The sequence below is a fragment of the Prosopis cineraria genome, unplaced genomic scaffold, assembly GCF_029017545.1.
Source record: "Prosopis cineraria cultivar Desert tree isolate PC_DT_omini unplaced genomic scaffold, ASM2901754v1 PC11, whole genome shotgun sequence".
NCBI classification, from domain to species: Eukaryota; Viridiplantae; Streptophyta; class Magnoliopsida; order Fabales; family Fabaceae; genus Prosopis; species Prosopis cineraria.
Window position 1 is genome coordinate 4,884,383 of NW_026555342.1, and position 15,208 is coordinate 4,899,590.

Below are 15,208 nucleotides of genomic sequence, written 5' to 3' on the forward strand. Positions count from 1 at the left end.
TTCACATTTTTCTCCATAATCAAGTAGGAGAAAATGTTATTTTTTTTCCTACTTTTTCGTCTCACTTTCTCTCCCCCTCACTTTTCTCTCCAGCCAAGCATAACATTAAAGTATAAATGTATGTTATCTTATTTTGGTCGCTAATATGATTTTCCCTAATTTGATCTGTTTGGTGTTAAGAAAAGGACAATATCTAGTTTGTTTTCTCGAATTAAGAAATGCCTATTCAAGATCTTTTTTTTCCAAATAAAGTTTTAAATATTTATCGTTAAAATTTTCACCCATTTTTTTCATTACAAAAAATGATGTATCATCAGTTTTTGGCTTGAAAATAATATTATAGTTATAATTTAAAGATTAAAGTATAGCTTGTGTCCTTTTAATTTTTTATAAATTTTCACTTTAATTTCTTTCATCACAAAAATTTTTGACATTAAAATTTTAAATATTGATAAAACATTTTTAAATGTTAACCCATTAAATTTTTTTAAAAATAACAATGATTTATAAGAAATAATTATTTGAAAATATCAATATCAGAATTCAAAATTGAAAAATATTTTATAAAATTAAAAATTAAAATTAAATTTTTATATAAAATTAGAAAAAAAAATAAATTCTAAACCTAATTTAAATACGAGAGAATAAAGAACACACGCGATGTGGTGGTTCTGCATGGAGCGAACAGTCTTTACGAAAACTTCTCCAAATGGGAAATAGTGTCCATGCAATCTGAACTCAAATAAGAAAACCAATTTTAGCATATTGCATTTCCTTTTCCAAATTGAACATCGCATCGCGAATTGGAGAGTCTGAGATAGGATCGGCAACGTAGAAGAAGAAGAATCTTCAGTGATTACAAGATTGGGCCAGAAAAAGAAATAAAGGAAGACACTTCAGAGTGAAATTTAATTACATTTTGAATCAAACTTCGAGGACAGTGATGGAAGATAGGGAATCGAGGATTAGGATACAGGAGAATATAGAGACGAGGGAATCGAGCTACGATGAGAAAGGGATGCTCAAGGAGCCACTTCTAGTGAGTAAATACAGGGCGAACAACACTTCCCAGATCGCCATTGTGGGAGCCAATCTCTGTTCGATTGAAAGTCTTGATTACGAGTAATTTCTTTCCTTCTTTCTCTCTTTCTTTTCCTATTAATCTCCACATCTTTTTTTTTTCATTTGATTGCCTTAAAAAAATTAATAATAGAAAGGGAGGAAATAGGTTGAATTTGATAACTTTGGTTTCATCAGCTTTTAATTTGATTTGATTGAATCATTATTCAACTATAATCTTCTATGGAGGGACATTGAATACTTATTAGATGGAATATGATTTGAAATGTGAACAAAAATGAGCGAGCTATAGGTAAATTGTGAGAGTCAATATGGTAATTAAAGGTTTTGAAAGAGGACATTTTTGTCTCAAAAAAATAATTTTCTTTTGTCTCGAATTTAGAAAGAGATCACCAAATTTCTGCCTCCTCACAGTAGAAAAACTGTTGCTTTTAATTGTCAAACACTAATAGTTGAAAAAAAGAATTTTTAAGAAAAAGTTAAGCAACTTATTTGCCAAACTAATTGTTGCCAAACACCCCCGAGTCATTTTACTGGTTATTTATTTCATATGATATATTAAAACTTATGGCTATGATTATGGTCTCTGCAGGATGAGCAGGGCGAAACAAATTATGATGTGTTCTTGGTCCTTATTCCTAATTATTCTTAATCTTAATTTCTAATGTCATTGTCTTATTAAACTATCACTCCTCATGAAGGAGGACACTTGTTAAGGATTTCCTGTGAAGTGGTGAAGTGTACTTAAGAAACTACACTTCACAAAAAAGAAAAAGAAAGGAAAAATTGAAGGCAACCAAAAAAAGAAAAGGACAATCCGTAGTTACCTTCCAATATTATGAAGCTTTGTTGTATTCTTAATCTTTTGAGCGGTAATGGAATATCACCCTGCTGACCTGAATAAATAATTACTTTCAAATAAGTTATGCCTCACCCTATCTACTTTGTTTGCAGGATTATTGAGACTGATCTTTATATGCAAGATTTGAGGTCTAGAACAAAGGTTGAGAAGTGTCGTTATCTTGCCCTCAAATGGACACTTGCACTTCTTGTTGGTTTAAGCACGGGGCTTGTTGCCTTCTTTAATAACATTGCAGTTGAGAATATTTCTGGCACCAAGCTTCTACTTACCGACAATCTAATGCTCCAAAACAAGTAAGATTATTTTTCAATTATATGCAATCTGACCTTTTAGCTTCTATTTTTATTCTTCTTATTGCTACAAAGTAACTCTATGAGAGCGCTTATTTCTTGCCTTTGGAAGTGCTTTTTTTTTTGTGCTTCTCTTACACATCCTTTTTCAAGTGCATGTTCTTGTGACCATTTGCTTGTTTTGGAGATGACAGTACCTGTGTCTAGCCTGATAATTTCAATTTTGTTATTCTCAATAGTTTGTTTTAATCTTTAGATTTCATTTTTATGACTTGTGGTCATTTTGAGGTGGTTTCAATTGTACATTTTGTGCACCTACATAACCTGAGTGGTCTTCAAGCATCTTTTTATATTTTCAATTTCATTGATAAAAAGGAGCATAAATTTTAAAGGCTTTTCATTTTGACTCCCTAGTTATCTAGTTCTGTTATGACTCATAACCCTTAGGTGAATATTGAACCTACTAGGTTTCAATGAATGATATAAAACCATACTTTAAAGAAAGATTAGGATAAAGAAATAAAGATCTGTTTCAACTTTACATGCAATAGAGTGTATTTTTGCCATAACTATCATGTCACTTTACTCCAGTACAGGTTTCTCCAGGCCTTTGCAGTGTATGCTGGTTGTAATTTAATTTTGGCAACTGCTGCAGCAGCCCTATGTGCTTATATTGCTCCTTCAGCAGCAGGGTCAGGCATACCTGAGGTGAAGGCATACCTTAATGGGGTAGATGCTTATTCTATACTGGCTCCAAGAACCCTCTTTGTAAAGGTTAGTTAGTTAGCAACTCATTATAAAATTGTATTTGTGTTGGCGAAGAGAAATGACATTGTATATGTAAACACGCCCTTTCAGTATTTTTCATGGTATGTATCAGTGCATTGCTTGCCATGAAAAGTTACCATAAATTGCTTTTCTTTCTTGATTAACCAAATACATGTTCATTCAAAAGTTGAAGAATAATTTATGTTAGATAAAGGAAGAGGGAAATACATATAAGAAACCGAGGGAGAGGAGAAACCTAGGAAGCACTCTTACTCTTCTCCACTTGCAGGCATTAACCTAAGAGGCACTCTTACACTCCTCTTCTGTCAATTCTCCTTATTTTTTTGTTCATGGGTACTATGTATGGTCGTCTACTCCTCCATGTAAAATAATGGATTTACCATTGTCCTATTTGTTAACTTCTTTAAAATTTTAAACAAAGATTTTATATACCATTTTGTTGGAAGCTGAGGAAGAACTATTTTTATAGTTAGGGTATAAAGTTCATACTTACTTCTTCTTCTTGCTAAGTGCACTTTCTATTATTTACTTGGCTTTACTTGATTTAAAAGGTAACTGAGTACATTGGATATATATATATATATATATAGGCAAACTAGGTAACCAAACCATTACAACTCATTATACATACTTTAACAATTACTGTCTCTGCAATGGTCTTGTTGGGAATTAAATATACATTATCTCAACTTTGATATCAATTATTGGATCAAACATTTATCCCTAAACTAAAGGTTATGTAACTCTTGGTTAGGATGCAACTTTGTGTATTTCATTACACTTAAATCAAAGATCATGTTTCATCCCTAAACCTTAGTCAAATTTTGCAATTCAATTTATTTTGGAATGCACTTCATGTTTGTAATGAAAATACTAGTCAGCAAATGAAAGGAAATAAATGTAAAATCTTTTAGAGAAACTTTCCTTTGCTGATTAACTTTGATCATGTTTTAAACAATATGCATGGATTGGACTTTGCAGATTTTTGGTTCAATTTTTGGGGTTGCTGCGGGATTTGTTGTGGGCAAGGAAGGACCTATGGTGCATACTGGCTCTTGCATTGCCAATATACTAGGACAGGGTGGTTCAAAAAAATATGGACTAGATTGGAAAATACTTAGATACTTTAAGAATGACTGAGATCGAAGGGATTTGATCACATGTGGTGCAGCAGCTGGGGTTGCTGGTGCCTTTCGTGCCCCTGTTGGTGGTGTCTTTTTGCACTTGAAGAAGCAACTCATGGTCCCCCCTTCTCTCTACACACACACACACACATCTACCTATCTCCAATTATGTTGTATGTTTCATGCAATGCACACACGACCAATGCTTGATTGGCCAATCCAGTCCAATATGTATCTTAAAATATGATTAGCTACTATTGAATTAATTGACATTTTTGCTTTGATAATTGATTTAGAATGATAGACAATTAGTTGTCATTTTCCTTGCACTACTTCACAATCTATGGTAAGTTTTTGAAGCAGCTTGATATTAACATGGACATAAAAAGATGATATAGCTATAGGCAAGAAAAGATAATGAAATCTTAAATCTCTAGTATTAATTTGAAATATCATGTCTGTTGTCTAATACAAGTCTTTAACATAGATGCCACTTAAGTGGAGAAGTGCTCTTATATGGAGAAATGCAAAAATTTATGATTTACTTTCTTATGATTATGCTTTTTTTAATACACTTCTCTACTTCCAGGTGGAGAAGTGCTCTTCTGTGGCGGACTTTTTTTACAACAGCTATAGTAGCTGTGGTATTAAGAGGTTTCATACAATTGTGCCGAGGTGGAAAATGTGGTCTCTTTGGAGAAGGAGGCTTGATAATGTTTGATGTTAGTTCAGAAAAGCCTTCATATGAAATGCCTGACGTCTTGGCAGTAATACTTATTGGAGTTATTGGAGGACTTTTAGGAAGCCTTTACAATTATCTAGTGAACAAAGTACTTCGCACTTACAGTGTCATAAATGAGTATGGCGAAAATTTTTACTGCACATATATAACTATAAGCTTTATGACAGTATTTATTCGCCTTTTGATTAACTTGTTGATTGGTGACTTTGTATGACTAGCTTGCTAATTGATAATCATGGGTTACAGGAGGGGCCCCAGAGTCAAAATTCTCCTTGTCATCATTATCAACCTCTTGACATCTTGTGCTTCATATGGCGTTCCATGGCTATCTCAATGTGTCTCTTGTCCTCCTAACTTGGGGGATAAGTGCCCCACAAAAGGTCGCTCTGGAAATTACAAGAGTTTTTAATGTCCACCGAACCATTATAATGATCTTGCCTCTCTTTTTTTTAGTCCTAATGATGATACTATCCGTAACCTATTAACACCTAGTTTTAACAAGGAATTTCAGATCTCCACTCTTATAAAATACTTTATGGTGATATCCTTCCTTGGAATTATCACTTACGGCATTGCCATTCCCTCGGGCCTATTCATTCCTGTCATTCTTGCTGGAGCCTCATATGGGCGTCTTGTTTCTCGTCTTTTAAGTTCATTCACTGTTCTTGATGTGGGTATGTTCGCACTCCTTGGAGCTGCATCCTTCCTTGGCGGTACCATGAGAATGACAGTTTCTATTTGTGTCATACTTCTCGAGCTCACTAATAACCTCTTGATACTCCCTTTAGTGATGCTAGTTCTCCTTGTATCAAAGACTGTGGCTGATAATTTTAACCATGGTATTTATGATCAGATTGTGAAACTGAAAGGTTTGCCTTATCTGGAAGCAGTTGCACAACCATACATGAGGTATTTAACAGCTGGTGATGTTGTTTCTGGCTCATTATTCACATTTTCTGGGGTTGAAAAAGTGAGGAATATTGTGCATGCTTTAAGGGTAACACAACATCATGGTTTTCCTGTAATTAATGAGCCTCCATTCTCAGAGGCTCCTCAATTGTGTGGACTAGTGTTCAGGTCTCATTTGCTTGTGCTTCTTAAACAAAGAAAATTCACAAAGCAAAAAGTGATGACTGGATCTACCATTATGAGGAACTTTAAAGCACATGATTTTGCAAAGCCAGGTTTAGGTAGGGGAATCAAGCTAGCTGATATTCACATTGAGGAGGAGGAGATGGAAATGTACGTTGATCTCAATCCAGCCACTAATACATCACCATACACAGTGGTGGAAACAATGTCTCTTGCAAAAGCTGCTCTTCTTTTTCGAGAGCTTGGCCTCAGGCACCTATTGGTAGTGCCAAAAACAACAGGAGTACGTCAATGCTTTATGAAATATTTGATAGGTAGAAAAGTATTTTCTATAAAAGAAATGGAAAATGTACATATCCTATTTTATTTCTAGGTACATTTTCCATTTTCTTTTCAGAAAACATTTTCCGAATGTGCCAAACATGTAGATTTCTAGGTACATTTCCCATTTCTTTTCCCCTTTCTATCTCTATGTTCCTAACTAAGCATATTACATGTGGGGCAAGCATTTGGAACCACTATATTTTTCTTAAAGCTAGAAAATCCGACAATCAAAAGCTTATATTGAATTTTGAACCAATTGATCAAGTTTGTCTTGATCTATGAACTGGTATGATCATGAATGATACTAGTTTAACTTAAAAAGAATCTATTTAAAACCATGAAAACACTGATGAAAGTGTCTTGTCATTTGAATTATGAATAAAATATTCAAGCTTAAGGGAAATAATGGATTCTGTCTTCTTGCACTAGCCTGTGGCAAACAATTATGTTTGGTTTGTTTGATATGTTTGATTAACTTGTAAAGTAACAATTCTATTGACATATTGTGCAGAAGCCTCCAATTGTTGGGATATTGACAAGGCATGATTTTATGCCTGAGCATGTTTTGGGACTCTACCCTCACTTAGACCCTTGCAAGGAATCAATGGAATCAAGCACGTTATGAAGTGCCATAGAATTTTTGTCACTAGAACGCTAATCACAATTTGGATTTTTCTCAAGTATTTTTTGAAATAAGAGAGAGATAGAAAAGGGAAGTGTAAAAATAGAAGTAAATCTCATGTGCACTCTCATTTTCTTGTGCAATTTTTTTTTACTATTTTACAAATATTTAAAAGATGTTAACAGAATCTAATATGGAAAACACCAGCAACACACAGAAAGAACTCATTTTTCATCGCATTAATTAATCAGTAGTTACCATTACATGTCTGAAATCTTTTATAAAGTAGTGTTGAATTAAGGAAAGTAGAGGAGCATATACTTTTTATTTTTAATATAAAACATCTCTCATCACTTTGTGGAAAACAAGAAATATAGTTAAACTATTAATTTATTTGAAAATAAAATAATTTTTAAAGCCTTCATAGTTAATGACTTTGAATAAAAATAATTTTTACATATTATTTCCTTCACAAGTGTGAGAATTGTTATATCCTTCACAGATCTTGTAAATCATGGCTCTTGATTTTATAAATTAAATTATCATTCCCCCCCCATAAAGTAAAGTTAATCTATTTCTCCTCCACATTTTGATCAGACTAAAGTCTACCTTTAGTCTTCTAACTTTATATGAGGTTTCAGTTTAATCACTTAATTTTATAAAATATTTTTTTAGTCATTTAATTTTAATATTATTAGTTTTAAATGATTATTTTTTACGTCAATTATTGTCATTTTAAAAAACTAAACTTCATATGTGAACATTTAAGAATACTTTGCTAATATTTAAAAGTTCGATGTAAGAATTTTTTGTAACGGTGTCAAGATAAAAAACTAAAAACATATTTTATAAAATTAAGGGATTGATATGAAGTTAATGATTAAGACTTTGTTTGGTATGCAGGCCTCAATTTAAAGGATTGGGATTGGGAATGATACTGTGATTAGAGTTAGGATTGAGGTTTTAAAAGTATGTTTAATAATGAGTAATATTTGAAGGGAATACTTGCAATAATTTTTTTTTATAATCAATTAGAAATTGTCAAAAGACAATAATAACCCTTATTGTAAAAAAATGCACTCTCAAACTTAGATTGGGAACTTTGAGAAAATGTTTCATTTTCATAAGTCCAACCACAAGCTCAAATCTAGGCATTCTCAACCCGATACACCCAACAACAACTTAAACTAGATCAGAGAACGACTTGCGTCACATCCTCAAGGGAGATGACTTGCAATTTGAAAGGAGATGAGATGCATAAATGACAGAGACACAATTTAGAGGGAGATGACTTGCAACGATGATGGTAGCAAGAATGACTTGCGTCACATCTCTTCTCTCTTCCTTGTCACATCCTCAAGGAAGAAACCCATGGCATCTGTGGAGGAAGGGTGTCGGTGGAGGAAAGGCTAGCTTTAGGGTGCAGAGGGTGAGAGGTGAGATGAAGATGCTCAATTAGAAGGTAGAGGGAGAAAGATGAGGAAGAGACGAGAGATGAGGGTATTTTGGTACGAAAATAATCAACCCATGATTAAGTTTGGTGGGACTAACCAATACTAGGGGATGGTGGGTTTTAGCATTCCCACCTAAGTAGGATTGAGTAATTTCAAATATTGGTGAATGTCTCACACTAAACACATGAAATGTGGGATTACTTTGACCTAATCCTAGTACCAACCTTTAATTGCTGTGTACCAAATGAGCCTTAAATGTATGAGTTTGAAGTGATGGCTTTAGGTCATCCCATTGCTCATTCTAAATGCAGATTGACTCGAAATTAATTAAACAGTTTTAAATTCAATTGCTAGTTCAGTCTCTAGTGAGTTTAGAATATGGGATATGAAAGAGTAGCTCTTAGTTGATATCAGTTGTGGGAATTTGGACATAAGTAATTGCTTCCCTCCAACCTCACCATGTGCATCTTAGATAGGCTAATGCCATTTTCACATGAACAAAATCCACTTTGTCATGATAACTGGCTAGCAAATTATGCCTAGCTAGATTTCATCTCTACCACCTCCGCTTATTGTTTGGTTACTAGCTTTTGATCACATGTGCATGAAATGAAGGTAAGTTAGAGTAAAGAGGAAATAAATTGACAATGATAATGTTAGACTTTATTATATTTCTCAATTACATCTTGTGAACCCATTGAGTCAAGCCTATATATAACCTATTATTCTCTCACTATCTCTCTACACTTTTTTATTTTTTTAATCAGTAACAGTTAAGTATTTAATAAATTTTTTTGAAAAATAAATGATTAATTAGGAGTTTTAATTATAAATAAAATATTTATATTTTAAACATAACATTTAACTTTTAATTAGATTCTTGTCTGCAATTATCTAAATTAGTGTTTGTAATTAATTTTTCAAAATATTTCATGGGAACCTGACTACCATTAATTCTTCCTTTTAATATTTTATTGTCATTTTTCATCATCAAATCCTAAAAAGTCAAAATAGGAAACCACTGTATACTGGTGCCCATTTGTCCAAATCAATTAACTACCAAATACCAATAAAATAATAAGTTGACACCGCCTACTTTGAGTTGATGATTGATTTGATTTTAAATTAGCTAACCAATTAATTTAAGATTAAAATTTGGAGGGATTGCTGACAAAATGGTGAACCAGTGTCATTTAAAAAAAAAAGAGTATATCACTTTGGTGTTTTTATGGGATTTATGGAATCTCTGGTTAACATAAATCACTAAGATGAATTTGCAAAGAATAATAACTAAAACAACATTGTTAAGTTTTTTAAATTGAACACACATTCGTTATTTCTCTCTCTTTTTCTTCTTTGAAATAATCCCACAAGAAAATCTCTCATTTTATTTTAAAATAATAGAGAAGGATGTGTGTGAGAGAGAGAGAGAGAGAGAGAGAGAGAGAGCACTTTTGATTTGGAGATGGTAGAAAGTGTTAAGATGGAGGTTTTTTTTCACACTAAGGGGAAGCTTCAATTCAAACTTGGCAGAAGGCATCATAGATCGCACCAAAGATGAAGATATAGACATGAATGATTAGGCATCAGTGGTCGACATCAGCATTCTTCCTGACACAAGGTTTTTCAAGATAGCCATTGGACGATTAAGCTTCATGACGTGCATGAAAGGAGAGCAAGGTTCAATTCTAATTTCTATCTCAACATTGAAAGCTATGAAGCACGCAAATAAAGGAGATGAGTGATTTTAATGGAATCAAAGGGCACTGTAGCATTGAAAGAGAGATATCCTAAATCTCTTTTTTTTTTAAATAAAATTTTACAGCAATCAATCTCTCAACCATAGGATAAATCTAACAAATTGAGATGTGCACACTTCCTAAATATCACACTAAATATCACACCATGGCCATTATAGGTGATCTGAATTCATGGTTGCTACTCCATCCGTACTAAGTTATAAAATACTTTTGAAAATAATTTGTCGTCATAAAATATAATACACTTTGAGAAGATTAAAATTTCCTTAAATGGACTAATTTTAATATTACCTTTTATCTCTTTTTATTTAATTTTAATTTAGTGTAAATTTAAGGTTATTAAATGAAGGATATTTTTGAAAATTTGTATTTTTGTTTTGAAAAAATATAGTTGTTAAGCTATTTAATAAAAATTTTGTGTGTGAGATTTTATCTAAAAATATTTTATAATTTAAGAGAAAGGGAGTATTATTTAACTATATCTTATATATTTAAATCTCTCAACAAAATTCATTTCTGTTATTTTTTTTATTGCTAAAATCTTGTCATTGTCAATGAAAAATTGTAGTGGGTAAATGTTGGAGCTTGTATGGCAAAAAAAAAAAAAGGAATCGCACTAAGGGTCTTGAGAAGTAAAAAAATTTGCAAATAAAGCATAATAGAATATAAAATTATTCTGAGGGCCCAAATATCTCATTTGCAATTATATCTTTTTGAATGAAATGATCAATTTATTTCTCCCATGACCAACTGCTGAACGACAACTTTCTTCTTCCTCCTCTCTTCTTCCTCCCTCTTCCTTCTCTCTCTTCCTCTTTTGACATCGATGCAATAATCAAATTCATCTTCCTCCCTATCATGCTTTTTGTTCCCTCTCATCTTCTTCCTCCCTCTTCCTTCTTTCTCTCCCTTCTCAACTCACATTTAAAGCATTTTTGCTCAATACGTATGAATAGGTGATCCACTTTTATCCATATGACCATGGAGAAGACGATTAGGTGTTTGGTCAACTACATCCCTATCATGCCAACCAATTTCTTAGAACGATCTTTTCATATCAAGTGGTGTGTTAATTTTAACATAAAAGCTAATGCAATTATTGCACACTGTGAACCTATCATTGCTTCTGAACAGCTTTATTTTGTCAAAAGAGGACACAAAGAGAGCTTGAGTTGTATTAATTTTATCCAGTTATGATGTAAATGTTCATGTTCATTTACTGAAAATAAGTTATTATTTATAGACTTTTTGTTGTTTTTGATACAGATTTTTTTTGTAGTAGATATACATGTTCGAATGTAGATGTTATTTATAAAATTTATGTTGTTATTTACGAAGTTTATGTTATGCAAACTTTATAATTAACTTGCATAGAGCAAATGTTTATGTGTATCATATAGACAAACTGTGTATTGTAAATATATGAACCTTTTGATGTTATTTATGGGCATTTTATTGTGAATTAGTTAATTACAATCCCCAACGAATTAGATTATAGGGAAGATGGCTTCTACATCTCATTGTGCAGTAGCATTTCTTGAAACTTCAACTTTTGATGGTCAAAAGACTGAATTATGTGTTGTGAAAACATGAATATTATCTTGTTAAAATTGAATATTCAATTGTGAATTTAGTTGTAAATTATCCAAATATGATGTATTTGTTTCTAAAAATTCAATGAAAATATATTGTTAATAGATAAGGACGTTGTGTGGATGTTCGTGTGTGCCGTATAAAAGAACCTTATGTCATTAATATGTGAAACTTGTCATGTTACTTGAAAATCTTAAACTTAACTCAACCATGTGAAATATATGTATATTATATTGTTAATAAATGAACCTTATCATGTTATATATGAACTTTTTGTTGTTCATAAATCTAAAATTTTTTTGCAAATATTCAACTTAACAACATAGATCATGTGAGATAGATGGATATTGTGTTAACAAATGGATATTTTCATGTTATATACGGACTTTCTATAGTTCATAAACTTGAGAGACTTTTTCAAATGTTTAGCTTAATTACATAAACCATGTGAAATAGATGAATATTGTGTTGTTAATAAAATGGACCTTGTCATGTCATATACAGATTTTCTGTTGTCATAAATTGGAGATACTTTTTGTTAAGCTTGGCTAACTGATAAAATGAACATGCATGGTGTAACACCCTCAAATTTACAGACCGATTTTTCACAAGTTATTAATTCAACAAATCCTTTTTTTATATTTTTTTTCATTGAACCCTTATCATGGTAGAAAAATTTCTACCACGATACATCCAAGACAATATACCACAGGTCTTAAAATATCTAAAAAAAACAATTAGAACCATGAGGGATAGACATGATCCTCATAGCATGTTATTCAAATCAGATCATAAATCAAGAAGGACAGACATAATCCTCTTGGTCATATAAATACTTTTAATAAAAAGGATTAGAGTTTACATGCTTCACAAAGAAGATATGTCCTAAGTTGGCACAAGATACATTGTATAATCTAAAATAAGAGGCAACGTAAAAGATGGTGTCTCATACACCACAGTTACACCTCTGGTGCTTTCTCGGCCGGACTCGCTCCTGTAAAAATATTAACCACGGGGAATGAGACTTAAAAGTCCCAGTAACCAAAAATTAATATGTAATGATGCATGCGGATGTAACTAATCATGCGATTGCTAAGTGGGCACACAAAACATTTAACCGAACAATACTTTCAAACAAACCGAACAAGTATTTAATTTGCATGACTGCACCTTATATCCTCCTTTCGCCATGCTCGGACGCCAAATCACCCGGCCAAAGGTGAGTTAGACCAAGCGACACGCCACTCATTGGGTCCAATGAGGGCTTACCACGTGGTAATAATTAACCGAACAGAAATTCTCATTAACACCATACATTAAAATACCCTGACAAGTCATGCATCATTCAAATATCCAAACAGGAATATATCCGAACAATAATATCTCATCATGATAAATAAAAAATAAATCTTTAACCCACTTGGCAATAATTTCAAACAAGTATATACAGTATTTATTTTCAATAATTCATAATTTTTCCAAACAACAAAACAACACATAACCATTCACAAACACACTCATCACAACACATTAATAATGGTTATCTTGTGTCTTGAATAACAAGTTCCCCTTCACAACTCCTTTTCACCACTATCTTTGTCAATATAATCTACATAATTATTTCACAATACTATATATTAATTTTACATTAAAATAAATAACTCTAATTTAAATAGTTAGAAAGTCTTAGATCTATAATCCATATTAACACTAATTTAAGATTTATGCCTCATTTAACTTCTCAAATTCTTTTCTAAAATTCTCGTACCCTAATAAACTATTTTTTTATCCTCAAATCACTTCTAGTATCACAATTTCATCCTTCTATATTCTAAAAATTCGTCCAAAAATAAATTAAAAATTTTAAAATTATCCTGAAGCCTCAAATCACCTTTCTATAACCTCAAAAATACCTATTCATACTTAAATAAATATTTAATAATTATAGGTTTATCCCTATATCTCAGATTCCACATAAATTCAACCATATAGATCTAGATTTTAAGTCAAAAATTCTTAAACATGAGTTTCAACCTCAAGAAAATATTCTATAATATTTACTATATCCTAAGAATTTTAACCTATATTTTTAATCCATCATATCATCAGATTAACTATCCTATAGAAAAATCCTAATCAAAATATTTACTCTATCCTACAAAATAATCATATCACTAGAAAGCTAATATTATTTAGAAAATAACTATAAAATTAATTTTGTAATTAAATAAATTTTTAAATACTAATCTAAACAGGAAAGTTAGAACATACCTGAAGAAAAAGAAAATAATCCCCCCTTGCGAGAAAACGCCGAGCAACGTGAGAGGAAGAGAGAAAAATAATATAAAAATGGGATTGTGAGTCCCAAAATTATATTAAAAAAAAACTATAGGTTTGAATTTAATTATTCAAACCTTTGGGCCAAAAGTTGCAATTTTCTCTAAATTGCATCTTAGCCTTCATGCTTCCTAATGCACACACCCCCTCCTTTTTATACATGAAGGCACCTCTTCTCTTCCCTCATCTAACCAATGTGGGACTTAGAAACAACAACCTTCCACCCCCTTTTTTTTGTTCCTTCTACCTTCTCTCTCTTTTTTTTTTCAACACATACATAAAAAAAATTATTTATGTATTATATCTTAACTAAATATTGCTTATGTGGTTTTAAATTTAAATTTTTAAATTCATAATTAAATACCTAACCATAATATTATTTCTAAATAACCTCAAATAATATAAATTTCTATTATTATCATTTTTTTCTCAAAACCTAAATTCCACAATTTCTTTATTATATAAAAAATCAGGATGTTACACATGGACTTTCAATTGAGAATATATAAACATTGTATTGTGCATAGTGAATATTGTGTTGTATATTGTTTGTCTCGTACATTTTGTTAAACCTAACCTACCGATCAACTGGAACCCATTGACTTTTAATTGAGAATATATGAACATTGTGTTATATATAGTGGATATTGCATTGTACATTATCTGTCTAACTTGTACATTTTATTAAACCTAACTTACTATTAAACTAAACATGCATGGACTTTCAGTCAATAATAGATGAACATTGTATTGTGCATAGTGGATATTGTGTTGTACATTATTTGCGTAACTCATACATTTTGTTAAACCTAACATGTTGATAAACTGAATATGTATGAACTTTTAGTTAAGAATATATGGATATTGTGTTGTATATAGTGAATATTTTGTTATACATTGTTTGCCTAACTTGTATATTGTATTAAGCCTACTGATAAACTGGACACGTATAAACTTTCAGTTGGAAATATATAAACATTGTGTTGTGCATAGTGAACATTATATTATATATTGTCACGTAGGTTGTGTTTTCAAATCATGAGGATAAAATCATACTTTTAATTTTAAAAAAATTACAATAAGAGCCTTTAAACTTGCAGTGCAATATCATAATTTTTTAAGCCTAAAATGTAATAATA

General features: G+C 31.5%; 1 pseudogene; it reads left to right on the forward strand.

Moving 5' to 3' along the window:
* The first annotated feature begins 934 nt into the window (after positions 1-934).
* LOC129284752 (chloride channel protein CLC-c-like) lies at positions 935-7,011 on the forward strand (annotated as a pseudogene).
* Positions 7,012-15,208: the final 8,197 nt, after the last annotated feature.